The following is a 14,610-nucleotide window of genomic DNA, read 5'->3' as shown; positions in this document are numbered from 1 at the left end:
GTTAATGTTTTGAGTCCGCATGACTCTTCTTCAGAGCTAAAGAGAAGTAGAAATGTGATGGATTTTATACTGTTTAAGAGGGGGTGGAGCAGGTGGAGCAAAATAGAAGGTCAGGGATCGGTGGGAGCTCAGGAGAGATTGACAAAAGTGTCATGGACAGAAGACAAAGGGAGTGTTAATGGTAGTGTTAAAGACTAAAGAAGCTGCAGATAGTATCACAAAGGTAAAATGGCAAAATGTGTTAATAGCAGAACAAGGATCAGCACTCTGTAAAAGAAAAGCATAAGAAAAATATTGGATTAAAAAGGGTCACGTTGAAGGACAGAGTTCATGGTCTGAAGTTATCGAACTCAATGTTCGGTCTAGAAGGCTGTAAAGAGCTTAATTGGAAGATGAGGTGCTGTTCCTCCAGTTTACGTTGAGCTTCACTGGAACAATGCAGCAGGCCAAGGATGGACATGTGGGCATGAGAGCAGGGTGGAGTGTTGAAATGGCAAGCGACAGGGAGGTCTGGGTCATGCTTGTGGACTGAGCGAAGGAGTTCCGCAAAGCGGTCACCCAGTCTGCGTTTACTGTCCCCAAGAGGGTAGAGGATACTAAATGTAGAAATATTAAATAAAAACAAAAAACTGCGGATGCTGGAAATCCAAAACAAAAACAGAAACAGAAATACCTGGAAAAACTCAGCAGATCTGGCAGCATCGGCGGAGAAGAGCACGGTTGACGTTTCGAGTCCTCATGACCCTTCAACAGAATCATGAGGACTCGAAACGTCAACTGTGCTCTTCTCCGCCGATGCTGCCAGACCTGCTGAGTTTTTCCAGGTATTTCTGTTTCTGTTTTTGTTGTAGAAATATTAAAGCTAGAATCAGTGAAGTGACTGTGATGCTGTCAGATTGTTATAAAAAAACAATTGGTTTACAAACACTTATTAAATTTTGAAAGAACCTGCACTTATATGGCATCTTTCACAACCTCAGGAGATTTCAAAGTACTTTATAACCAATGAAATACTGTTGGAGTGTAGTCACTGTTATAATGCAGTACATGTGGCAGCTAATTTGCACACAACAAAGTCCCACAATGTGATAATGACCAGGTTAATCTTCAGATGTTGAGTTTGTTAGCTCAGGGAGAACTTCCCTGCTCTTCTTCAAAATGGGACCTTTCACATTGTATCTGAGAGGACAGGCAGTGCCTCAATTTAACAGCTCGTCAGAAAGACAGCACCTCCAACAATGCAGCTGTCCCTCAGTGCTGCACATCTGCCTAGGTTACGTGCTCAAACTTCTGGCATAGAGTTTTACCCCACAACCATCTGACTCAGCAGCGGGAGAGCTGCACATTCTACCAAAGCTGGCGCATTGGGCTGAATTTTGCCAAGTGGGTCGTGATCCCGACGTTGGCCTCAATTCTGTGGTCAGGAACCCGGAAGTAGCTGTGGCAGAGTGTCAGCTGTGATTTCCCCAGTAAAGTAGCCATTTCCGGGGGGGTGAGGGAAATGGGAGGCCTGGTAGGATGGCCGGCGGGGATGCCTGGCTGGAAACCCCACCAGGAGGGGTGAGTGTTGCTGGAGGAAAGAGAGGCCTTGGGGGGAGTGTTTCAAAGGTACCCTGCTTCAACGGAACTAAAAGAAGGCATAGTGCTGAGGGATAACCCCTCTGGAAGAATCCCTATGCCTGCTTCTAGGCCCCTGAGCAATGCAGACCCCCTAATGTAGCCATTTAATTCAGGCTGCAGTGACCTGCTGACCTCCAAGGAGCTGGGGGTTATGCAATCGGAGGAAGGTCACTCTGACAGCGGGTCCTCAGAAAATGGCCCCTAAATGGGGCCTCAGTTGTCCGAATTACTGCCCACCTCCATGAAGTGAGCTGCCAACCTTATCCCTGGCACGTCCCTGGGAACACCCCAGTAGGTGGGAAGATATTGGCTCCCCACTGTTTTCCTGTCTCCAACCCCCCAACCCCACCACTAACCCCGCCATCTCCAAACCCATCTCCATGGGGTCTGGAAAATTCAGCGCACAAGGAATAAAACATGTCACCCTTACCACGTCTAATCTTTTTGTGACTCCAGTCCCACACTAACACGCGTGGCTCTTAACTGTCCTCCGAAGTGGCCTTGCAAGCCATTCAGTTGTATCAAACCACTAGCAGTTCAAAAAGAAAGCCCAACACTAACTTTTGAGTGGAATGGGGGGATTGGTAATAAATGCTGTCAGCAGCAGTGAGCCTCAGAAGTCGAGAATTAATCTTTAACAATTGGGAGTATCGGCAGTAATTACCCTTCCATTTGAATCTTACTGCGAAATTTGTATTTGGACAATAGGCCTTCTTGAATTAATTCTGTGAGGCTTGGCAAGCTCACATCAAAAAACACCCCCATAAAATCATCTGTCCTGTGACACTGCCCCCACAACAGGGTTTCCGCTGTAAACTGGTTTTTATCAAGTTCCCCCCGACAACCTCTCAACCTGTTAAACTGTCATGAGTTAGCAAACTGAGAGTCACTTAAATTACCTGGAATGCACAGAGCATTTCAGGAATTTATTGTCTTTTGTTGTCTGTGAAACGATTTATTGTCAGGAAGGAGCAAGCTTAAAACACACAGTTTATGTAGCTTGACGGAGGGCACGAGCTCCTCAAATGGGCAAGTCATGGTCTGAGATTTTAAAAGGGATGTTGGTTGTTTGCTGAAGGTTTAGCAGTTTACAGGAAAGCAGTACCTTCTGGGGATCAGTGGTATTGAGAGAGGGTAGATTTAATCAGCTCATTATAACTGCAGTCATATTGCTTGTTATGTGCGATCTTGGTGCAGAATGCATGTTGTCGCTTGTGTGGTAAACGTTTGCTCCCGAGGTGTTGCTGGTGCTGGGGTTTTTTTGGTGGTACACTTGTCTCTGATTCAGTTATGGATTCAAATCCTACCCTAGAGACTTGGGTGCATGATCTAGGCTGTGTGGCGTGCTACACTGTAAACTGTGCCTCCTTGGGATGAAACTTTAATCCAAGGCCCTGCCTGCCCTCGAAAGTGGATGTAAGATATTTTGAGGAATAGCAGTGGGGTTTTCCCAGTGCCCTGGGCTAATGTTTAACGCTCAACCAACCCTGATAAAAGAGACATGTTGTTTGATTGTAATCGCATCGCTATTGGTGGGAGCTTGTGTAAATTGGCTGCTGCATTTCCCACATTAGAACAGTGACCACATTTCAGAACTAATTCATTGGCTGTACAATGCTTTGGTTGTGGAAGGTGCTATATAAATGCAAGTCTTTCTTCCTTTTCGGCAATTTCCTATTCCTGAATTCTATCTAAGAACTCTCCTGCAAAGTGTGAGTGCATAGACATCAGGCAAAGACAGGACTAGCTATTACATTTCTACCCTTTCTGCAGTAGATTATTTTGACTCTCGTACCTAAGACCACTTTGATGGGTGAGTCCCAGATCAGCGTACCTCTTGAGAATGTTTTTATCTTTTGCAACTCTCGTATGCTTTCAGTAATTGGGGAAGAGGCTCTGTTTGATAAGTAACATAAGCTGCTCCAATTAATCTTATGCTCTCAGTGTTCAAAAGTGTAGAGCATCAAGCAAGTCTCTTAAACTATGATCAAGTGAATAATTTAACCACATGCTCTTACATACTTACATCAGAAAGCTAACCATCCAACTACTTGTGCAGACAAAATAATCAAAAGATATCTAAATAAGTCTGGAAGAATCTAAAAACTAAGTTAAGAATTTACAAGTAAACCTTCATATCCTCAATGTTTCTGACTTCCATCGGATATTCCACTGTTACAATCCCCTTGTTAAAAGAATTTGAACTTCCAGTGATTCACTGAAAGGGTAACATGAAAGATTTCAGATTTTAGGTGTTTTACTGTAACAAACAAATTGAAAGCAACATTGACTAAATGCCTTTTATTTGTAGGCATCTCATACTTCAAACTACAGGAAAGATCCCCATGTGACTTTTATCATGCATGGCTGACAATTCCACGACGTGGTTATACTTTACTCTTTCCCTTAAGTAGACACTTAATTCTCCTGGCACCCGTCCAAAGCTATCCTCTGCTCCCACTGGCCTGCTTCCTTTCTTACTGGGGAGGTGGTGGTGTAGTGATATTGTCACTGGAATGGAATTCCAGAGACACATGTAATACTCTGAGAACTTGGGTTCAAATCTGAATTCAATAAAAATCTAGAATTAGAAATCTAAAGATGACCATAAAAATGATTGCCGGTTGCTGTAAAAACCCATCTGGTTCACTAATGCCCTTTAGGGCAGGAAATCTGCTGTCCTTACCTCATCTGGCCTATAAGTGACTCCAGACCCACAGCAATGTGCTTGACTAATTGGTTTGATCAAAACAAAAGCAATGTGGTTGACTCTTAAATGGCCTCTGAAATGGCCTAGCAAGCCACTCAGCTAAAAGTGATGAAACTAGATGGCACTGGAAATCACAACAGCAAACTCAGTCCTGTCTACCCTGCAAAGTCCTCTTTACGAACATCTGGAGGCTACTGCCAGAATTGGGAGAGCTGCCTCACCGACTAGTCAAGTAACGGCCTGGCATAGTCATCCTCACGGAATCATATCTTATAGATCATGTCCCAGACTCCACAATCACCATCCCTGGGTACGACTTGTACCATTGGCAGGACAGACCCGGCAGAGGTGGTGGCACAGTGGTACACAGTCGGGATGGAGCTGCCCTGGGAGTCCTCAACATCGACTCCAGTCCCCATGAAATCTCATTACATCAGGTCAAACATGGGGAAGGAAACCTCTGGCTGATTACCACGTATTGTCGCTCCTCAGGTGATGAATCAGTGCTCCTCCAACTTGAGCACCATTTGGAGGAAACACTGAGGATGGCAAAGGTGCAGAATGTACCCTGGCTGGGTAGCGCCAGTACAGACTAAGCTGGCCGAACCCTAAAGGACATAGCTGCTAGATTAGGCCTGCAGCAGGTGGTGAGGGAACCAACAAGAGGTAAAAACATACTTGACCTCCGTCCTCACCAACCTAACTGTCGCAGATGCAACTGTCCATGATAGTATTGGTAGGAGTGAGCGCTGCACAGTCCATGTGAAGATGAAGTCCCATCTTCACACTGAGGATACCCTCCATCATATGAGGCACTACAACCATGCTAAATAGGATAGATTTCAAACAGATCTAGCAACTCAAGACTGGGCATCCATGAGGCGCTGTGGGCCATCAGCAGCAGCAGAATTGTACTGAACCACAATCTGTAACCTCATGGCCCGGCATATCCCCCACTCTACCATTACCATCAAACCAGGGGATCAATCCTGGTTCAATAAAGAGTGCAGGAGGGCATGCCAGGAGCAACACCAGGCATACCTAAAAATGAGGTGTCAACCTAATGAAGCTACAACATAGGACTACTTGCGAGCCAAACAGCATAAGCAGAGAGCAATAGACAGCGCTAAGCGATTCCACAACCAACAGATCAGATCTAAGCTCTGCAGCCCTGTCACACCCAGTTGTGAATGCAGGTGGACAATTAACCAACTCACTGGAGGAGGAGACTCCACAAATATCCACATCCACAATGAGGGGGAGCCCAGCACATCAGTACATAAGGTAAGGTTGAAGCATTTGCAAGAATCTTCAGCCAGAAATGTTGAGTGGATGATCCATCTTGGCCTCCTCCGAAGGTCCCCAGCATCACAGATGCCAGTCTTCAGCCAATTCAATTCACTCCACGTGATATCAAGAAACGGCTGAAGACACTGGATGCTGAAAAGGCTATGGGCCCTGACAACATTCCGGCAATAGTGCTGAAGACTTGTGCTCCAGAACTTGCTGCACCCTTAGACAAGCTGTTCCAGTACAACTACATCACTGGCATTTACCTGGCTATGTGTAAAATTGCCCAGGTATGTCCAGTACACAAAAAGCAGGACAAACCCAACCTGACCAATTACTGCCATATCAGTTGACTCTTGATCATCAGTACAATGATCGAAGGGGTCATCAACAGTGCTATCAAGCGGTACTTGCTTAGCAATAACCTGCTCACTGATGCCCAGTTTGGGTTCTGCCAGGGCCACTCAGCTCCTGACCTCATTACAATCTTGGTTCAAACATGGGCGAAAGAGCTGAACTCCCGAGGTGAGGTGAGAGTGACTGCCCTTGACATCAAGGCAGCATTTGACTGAGTGTGGCATCAAGGAGCCCGAGCAAAGCTGGAGTCAATGGAAATCAGGGGGAAAACTCTCCGCTGGTTGCAGTCATACCTAGCACAAAGGAAGATGATTGTGGTTGTTGGAGGTCAATCATCTCAGTTCCAGGACATCACTGCAGGAGTTCCTCAGGGTAGTGTCCTCAGCCCAACCATCTTCAGCTGCTTCATCAATGACCTTCCTTCCACCATAACATCAGAAGTGGGGATGTTCGCTGATGATTGTACAATGTTCAGCACCATTCGCAACTTCTCAGATACTGAAGCAGTCCATGTCCAAATGCAGCAAGACCTGGACAGTATCCAGGCTTGGGCTGGCAAGTGGCAAGTAACATTCGCACCACACAAGTGCCAGGCAATGACCATTTCCAACAAGAGAGAATCTAACCATCGGCCTTTGAAATTCAATGGCAGTACCATTGTTGAATCCCTCACTATCAACATCCTGGGGGTGACCATTAACCAGAAACTGAACTGGACTAGCCATATAAATACTGTGGCTACAAGAGCAGATCAGAGGCTAGGAATCCTGTGGTGAGTAACTCACCTCCTGACTCCCTAAAGCCTGCCCACCATCTACAAGGCACAAGTCAGGAGTGTGATAGAATAGTTCGCACTTGCCTGGATGAATGCAGCTCCAATGACATTCAAGAAGCTCGACACCATCCAGAACAAAGCAGCCTGCTGATTGGCAGCCCATCCATAACCATTTACTCTCTCCACCACCGACGCACAGTAGCAGCAGTGTGTACCATCTACAAGATGCACTGCAGAAACTCACTAAGCCTCCTTGGACAGCACCTTCCAAACCAAGACCACTACCATCTAGAAGGACAAGGGCAGCAGATACATGGGAACACCTCCATCTGGAATTTCCCCTCCAAGCCACTCATCATCCTGACTTGGAAATATATCGCCGTTCCTTCACTGTCGCTGGATCAAAATCCTGGAACTCCCTCCCTAACAGCACTGTGGGTGTACCTACACCACATGGACTGCAGCGGTTCAAGAAGGCAGCTCATCACCACCTTCTCAAGGGCAACTTGGGATGGGCAATAAACGCTGGCCCAGACAGCGAAGCCCACATCCCATGAATGAATTAAAAAAAAATTCCCAGCTGGTTAACTCCCAATCCCCGAACTGACTTTCATGATGAGGGATTCCCTGGAGATTCCTTCCTTTAGCCAAAGCTAGGCAAATCTTCCAGCCTCATTTAAGTCCTCATAAACTTTGTTTCTTTAACCTGAGTGTGAGTTCCCACCCGCTTTCTACATGGCGGACAGTAGAGCAGGGCTTCCCAAACTCTCGGTCATGACCACCCGTGGGATTCTGAGCCGAGATTTTGGAGTTGCCATCACCGAGGCATTAATGGCTTCCATGGAACTTGGACTGATTCCTGGCAGCCGTGAAACCCCTTTAAATCCCCGTGTTTTTTGCTGTTGGTGACGTGGCCTGTTGGATTGTTCTCTGAGGTCTGATTGCTGCTACAATAAAAGCTTGTGAAAAGGTGGGCGTGTGTTTCTTTTTGGAGAAACCCTATCTTTCCATTAGCTCCACCAATGCTCAGCTTCTGTCCCCCCCACATTGGCTAAGAACGAAAGGCCACACTCACACCCCCTGCACTCAGCAACTGAAACCTCCCTCCCTCAGCAACTGAAGCCTTCCCCACCTCCACAGCTGATGCTGCCCCCCCATCAATAACCAAAGCTACCCCCCCACCGCCCTCAGTAACTGAAACATCCACCCTACCCTGCCCCCGGCAATTGAAGCATCCCCCCAAACGCTGGCTGAGCAACTGAATCCTCACCTCCCCCCAACCCACCCGCCCCCCCCCACCTCAATAGATCTCACCCCTCCCAAATATTCACTCTGGGGGTCACACAAAGTCTGAGGCACACCGGGAAAAAGCTGGGGAAGCACTGCTATAGAGAAAGGCAGCTTCTATCCCTCTGGCCTTTCTCTCTCTCTCTCTCTCTCTCCCTCTCTCCCTCTCAGTTTTTGCAGACTGACTGTATCTGTGAGGTTCAGGGATAGGGAAGGAGAACTGCATCCCAACCTTACAATGGTTTCTCATGGACTATCCCCATGTAACATGAATCACATAGGCTTTGTGTCCAGAGAGAAATGTTCGTTAGCTATCCTTTAGACCACCAACTCCGTTCTGTCTTGAAGTTAAATAGACAAATTAAAGTATAACTATTTATAAGACCTGACATTCCTAATGCCTCCCTGTAAGGCTTGGAGACTATCAGTCAGCACAGGTGCTCTGGCCCATTGTCCACAGGTATGAGTATCTTGCACCTTCTTCCCAGTAAGACAACCTGCCCCACCACCCACTTAATATTTAATAACCAAGCCGCTTAGGCTTGCGGTCGGGCAGAATTCAGACCAGGTCACATGGCCCCCTTCATTTCTCCATTTTACCCTCAATTAAAGCGACAGTCTCAAAACATAACAATTTAATGAACTTCCTACTTATACCACGGCTGATGAGCAACTTTGCAGTGAAATATCAGTTTACAACAACAGCTTTAATTCGTATAGCACTTTTAACATAATCAAACGTCTCAAGATGCTCCGAGGTTAAACCTTGCGAAAAGCCGCTTTCGCCCGAAATCGTCGGCGTCGATGCAGTGTTTTAAATTTAATTCGAGGTACCCCGCCCCTGGAGAGACAGTCGCTTGTCATGTAGAGGCCTTATAACAACTGACAGCGTACTGTGAGTTCGGGACATCGATTAACGACAGGTTAAGAGGCCGATTAGTATGTGGGATTAACGAAGACACCATTCGGAAAAAAATTTAGACTTCAGCAAGGCGCTGGAGTTGGCACTGGCAATGGGGAGCGCAGTCAGGGCTTCAGAAGCAGTCAAGGGGAGCACAAAATGGCGCCGTCCTTCATGTCAGGAGGGAGGCAGCTGCTAGAGATGGTGCGGAATCGCAGGGCTCCGCGGAAAGGCCGGAAACAGCCACCATTAACAGACCAGCAAAAAGCAATGGTTTAACAGAGAAAACTTCGAATGATAATGACAGAAATGGAACCAGGCAGCCTGCAAATTAATGACGATTTAGAAGAACTGAATGTTTCTTCTACCGTCGTAATGGACACATTTTGCGACATTGTAAAGACAGATTAAGACACAACTTTAAGCAAAAAGGTAGAAATCGTGAAATCAACATAATAGAGGAACCAGAAGAAGCAGAGTCGGATATTTACTTACTATAAGGCTTAAAAATGGGTGAAACAGCCAATCTACATGACAATGAAAGTCAACGAGAAACCCAATCAAATGGAGCTGGATTCAGGGGATATAAAAGGAGAACTGCATCCCAACCTTACAATGGTTTCTCATGGACTATCCCCATGTAACATGAATCACATAGGCCTTGTGTCCAGAGAGAAATGTTAGTTAGCTATCCTTTAGACCACCAACTCCATTCTGTCTTGAAGTTAAATAGACAAATTAAAGTATAACTATTTATAAGACCTGACATTCCTAACGCCTCCCTGTAAGGCTTGGAGACTATATAGAGAAACCCATTCAAATGGAGCTGGATTCAGGGGCATCCATGACTGTTATAGGGAACATACGTTCAAATATCTGAATGGGGGAGACCACTCATTAAACCTGGACAATTCAGATGCTAAATTAAAGACGTACACTGGTGAAGGCATACGAGTAAGAGGTATATGCAAGGTTCCAGTACAGTATGGGGAATCAGCCTGTTAATCTACCCCTAATAGTGATAGCAGGCAGAGGACCGAGACCCCTTGGAAGGAACTGGTTAAGAGAGATCAGGCTTGAGAGATTACTGAGATCTCAATTAGAAAAAGGAAATGTCACTGTTTGGAAAATGGAGCATGTAAAGACTCAACGAAAGGGACTCGTAGAGCTGATGCTTCAGGACAGAGTTCGAGTTGAAGTCAGTAACCTCCAAAAAGAATAAGAAAACCTGCTGAAGGACTTTCGCATGTTGCAAGATTCCCTCCGATCCCAATTTGTACCTCTAAAAAGGTAGGAGGAAGAACAGAAAGAATTCAGCATATCTCTGATCAAGTTGAAGAATAAATTAGTTCAGAAAACACAACAATACTTAATTATCCAGGAAACAAATAACAAAAATAAAAAATAAATGGAAGAACTGAAGAACCAGCTATGTGGAAGCCAAGAAGTTTTAAAAATAGAGACTCCTGAGTTAACAAAGGAGCTGACAGATGAGGAAATGCTGGAAGCCTCAACCACTGAGTTCACTCAAGTTGAGCTCATACCTGAGCCTAGTCTGGCCAATAGGGAAGTTGAAGAGGAAGCTGAGATGAAAGTCAGCGCTGCCAAGAAGAAAACTCATCGAAAGAAGACACGTAGGAAGAGAAAGTGAAATTACTGACAAGGCCCCGATTTTTTGTTTACACAACAGGAAGCTGATCATACTGTGTTGAATTTAGCCTTGCCCTACATCCTGGCTTTGAGAACCTTCCTGACAGTTGACCCTCATATTTGTTGAATTTGGAGGGGAGGGGCAGCAGGAGTGCAGGCGATTGGGCCTGAAATAAGGTGAAAGCATTCCTGCTGGAGCCTACACCACATGTGAAAGGAGCTCCCCTTGGTTTGGAAGTACCTGGAGGACCCGTTGAGCCTGAGAGAGCTGAAGAAACAAACTTACAGGTTCCTACTGGGGAGCCTAGTGGACAGGTGACTCCTGAGAGGGAGGCCTCAGGTAAACATCCGAAGCTATAGAACTACGACATTCAACACGTTTGAAGACGCCTCCAGAGGCACTGAATTTGTAAATAGTTTATTTATGTAAATAGTTGATATATTGTAAAGATTGTAGTTTCTACATTTGAGTAAAGGGGGAGAGATGTGTTAATCTGAGGTGCAATACACCTTTAAGAGAACATAAGCAGATTGACCATGTGATTGTATTACCCAATTGCTGTGTAGCACGGGCTACATTGTTAATCAGTAGTGTTAGAATGGGTTTTGGTTCGAGAAGCACATGTGTGTTATTGTTCTGCTACTTATGTGAATAAACAACAGTGCTTCAGTTTACAATGGTTTCTTCGTCTACTTCATTTTGAATACCAACTCACTTATCAGTACATAGGCGTGCAACTGTGTTGGCTGGACAAGCGACCCGACAGAACGAACATAACGCACTGCCTCCAAGATTTTCAAATTGCGTCCATGGTCTGAACAGTTTTGTTCATTTACTATTCCAGGGACTATCTGGGATTCTGGATCATTTAGAATTGAATATTCTAATATAAATTGAAGATGGAACATGGAAGCTAAAGCAAACTCACAGCATTGTGAATTATTGCTCTCTCCATCTGATAATGGGCAAACCCTGTAGAATTTCTGTTGAGTGAAGCATGGTACAGGAATCTTAGCTCTAGTTGTTCTTAGTTAAGCTGCCATGACTGACATCTAAAGGGACAGTCAGTAAATCAAAATTGGACATAAAAATTGTTGTCAATGTGATGTTCTTGCAGTGATCAAACAGCACGCTGACACTTTCTTATTCAAGCTCAAGGATGAAGTAGAGCCACTTGGGGTGATGTACTGAAGGGATGTCAATGCCTGTGGAGCAGTATCTCAGCAGGAGTTCAATACTCTCAACAGAGGAGGGGATAAAAGATTCATTAAAGCAGAATAAAATTATGCGAATTAATGCTGATTATTTCAGATCAGTGAATTCTAACCCTATTTTTGATTCAGCTGTCTTGATCTCAGTCAGCTTAAGTCATTCACAAAGCCAAAAATACTTTCCAAAGAATGAAGGAAGCCATCAAGGCCTCATTAACTTGATGGCATTGTGTTAACAGGAAGCATTCTTAAGCTTGTCACGGTCTCACACCTTGTGCACTGAAGCTAATTCTATCGCTGTGACTCCCACTGGAATCTCAGTATTGAATGTAAAGTTTCCTATGGTGTGTTCTATAGATCCAACTGATTTCTACTAAAATGACTGAATGATGAAAATAGATCTTTCCCCTATTCATGCTATTAAGTATGCAATTTTTGACCCATCAATGTGAGAGGTGCCAAAAACAAGAAATAAAATAGTTTCTGCGTTCTGTCTCTATTTAGTACCACTTAAGGCCTTTCATGAGAGTTCATGGGTTCGATACAGCGTAAAGCTCTCTCTACAATATCCCATCAACAACTTCCAGGACAGGTACAGCACGGGGTTTGATACAGAGTAAAGCTCCCTCTACACTGTCCCCATCAAACACTCCCAGGACAAGTACAGCACGGGGTTAGATACAGAGTAAAGCTCCCTCTACACTGTCCCCATCAAACACTCCCAGGACAGGTACAGCATGGGGTTAGATACAGAGTAAAGCTCCCTCTACACTGTCCCCATCAAACACTCCCAGGGCAGGTTCAGCACTGGGTTAGATACAGAGTAAAGCTCCCTCTATACTGTCCCCATCAAACACTCCCTAGGTTATATTCCCATCTCCACATTCTGCTCACTATCTCCATTCCGGATTTAAGTATCACATTAGAATTACAACTGGCAGACCCCATAGTTTGACTGGGGATGCAGATTAACGACGTTTTGCCATATTGATGAGTAACAATTCACAAGGTTGTGAGCACAATGATTCTGTTCCTCTAACAGTGAGGTAATCCTCTGGCTCAGCTGCAGAGTTCCTGCTTCCCAATCAAAATATTCAGCCGGGTCTGATGGGTATGTGCGTTTTCCCCCCACCATGCTCTCCTCATGGAGAGATGCCCCCTGTAAAAGCGAGGGAAGTTAGCACTATTGCATTGCATTTCACCTCCCTGCGCAGCTCTTGCATTGACTTTGTCTCAAATTTAAATGCACCTAAACCATTACAGCAGAAATATTCCAGCCAGAGAGGCTGCAGGTTCAAGATGGAATAAAGAAGCTGCCTAGCCTCAACAAGGTAAAAATTGCTCTGTCTCTTTGCTTTCCTTCCTTAGCATGTTATCGGCCTTGATCAGTTGCACTGACCTCCTCTCCTTGGGAATTCATTGCTTGTTGAACCTAAGAGGCAGAAGTTACAGGTGGGGCTAGACTTTCCCTTTGAGGGCGGGAAACAGAAGTCGGGACTGTTTCCAGGTCTCAAACCCATCCCTGGGGAAACAGTCACTCTGTGGGATTTTTAAGGGGGTGGCTCTTGATTGGTATGGTTGCAGGCTCTCCATCCAGCTGAGGACAGTGGGCAGACTTTGATGCTGGAGGCCCAATCTTGGACCTTCCAGCTTCAGAGGAGTGCAGGTTGCATTGGAAGGTAGGTAAGAGATAGCATGCTTTGACATGGAGGCACCCTCTCTCCAACTCTTAAAACTCTAAGACACTAGTTAGGCCTCATCGGGAGTACTGTGTCCAGTTCTGGGCGCCATACTTGAGGAAGGATTTGAAGGCATTGGAGAGAGTACAGAGGAGATTCACAAGAATGATTCCCAGGATGAAGAACTGTAGCTATGTGGATAGATTGGAGAGGCTGGAACTATTTCCCTTGGAGAAAAGAAGGCTGAGAGGAGACTTGATAGAGGTATTCAAGATCCTGAGGGGTATGGACAGGGTAAATAGTGAGAAACTGTTCCCACTCAAGAGAGCACCAAGAACTAGAGGTTACGGATTCAAAATAATTGGCAAAAGGAGTAAATGTGATGTGAGGAAAAGTTTTTTCACCCAGAGGGTGGTTGGAGTCTGGAACAAACTTTCTGAGAGGGTGGTGGAGGCAGGTTCGATTGAGGTATTCAAAAGGGAATTAGATTGCTAGCTGAAAAGAGGGAATGTGCAAAGTTACAGAGATAAGGCAGGGGAGTGGAACTAGATGGAATGCTCTTTCAGAGAGCCAGTACAGATTTGATGGGCCAAGTGGCCTCCTTCTGCGCTGTAAAGATTCTGTGATACTGTGATACTGTGAAAAAGAGATTCAGCCACCAGCCGCCACTCTTGTGGAGAGGACGGCATGTGGGGGCTGGGCAGTAGGCAGGCAAAGGGGGCTTGTCGCAAGGTGCCCGCCTCCAGGCACCTAAACTGGTTCCCAACACTACATCCAATTGCCCTCCTTTACTTGGACTTAATTAGGCCCTTAGCAAGCCTGATTGGCTACCCGCTGTATATGGGTAGGTAGCCTTGGCAACCTCGATCCCAGCTTTGCATAAATGGCCAAGGGATGGGATGAAAGCGGGGGACAGGCATGTTGGCTGGTGGGGCTGATTTTGGGCCTTGCTCACCTCTGACCCCGACCCCGGAGGAGGCTGAAAACCCAGCCACTGGTCTCGACAGACTAGGCGCTGCTGGATCTATCTAGGGGGCACTTGAAGGGATTGCTGGTGAGCACCACAGTCCATTGGCAGTTTCAGCAGTGGCTCGGTTAATAACAGCCTCACCTCTGAGTCACAAGGTTC

The sequence above is a fragment of the Cetorhinus maximus genome, chromosome 6 (assembly GCF_964194155.1).
Source record: "Cetorhinus maximus chromosome 6, sCetMax3.hap1.1, whole genome shotgun sequence".
NCBI classification, from domain to species: Eukaryota; Metazoa; Chordata; class Chondrichthyes; order Lamniformes; family Cetorhinidae; genus Cetorhinus; species Cetorhinus maximus.
Note: the sequence above shows the minus strand (reverse complement) of the source record.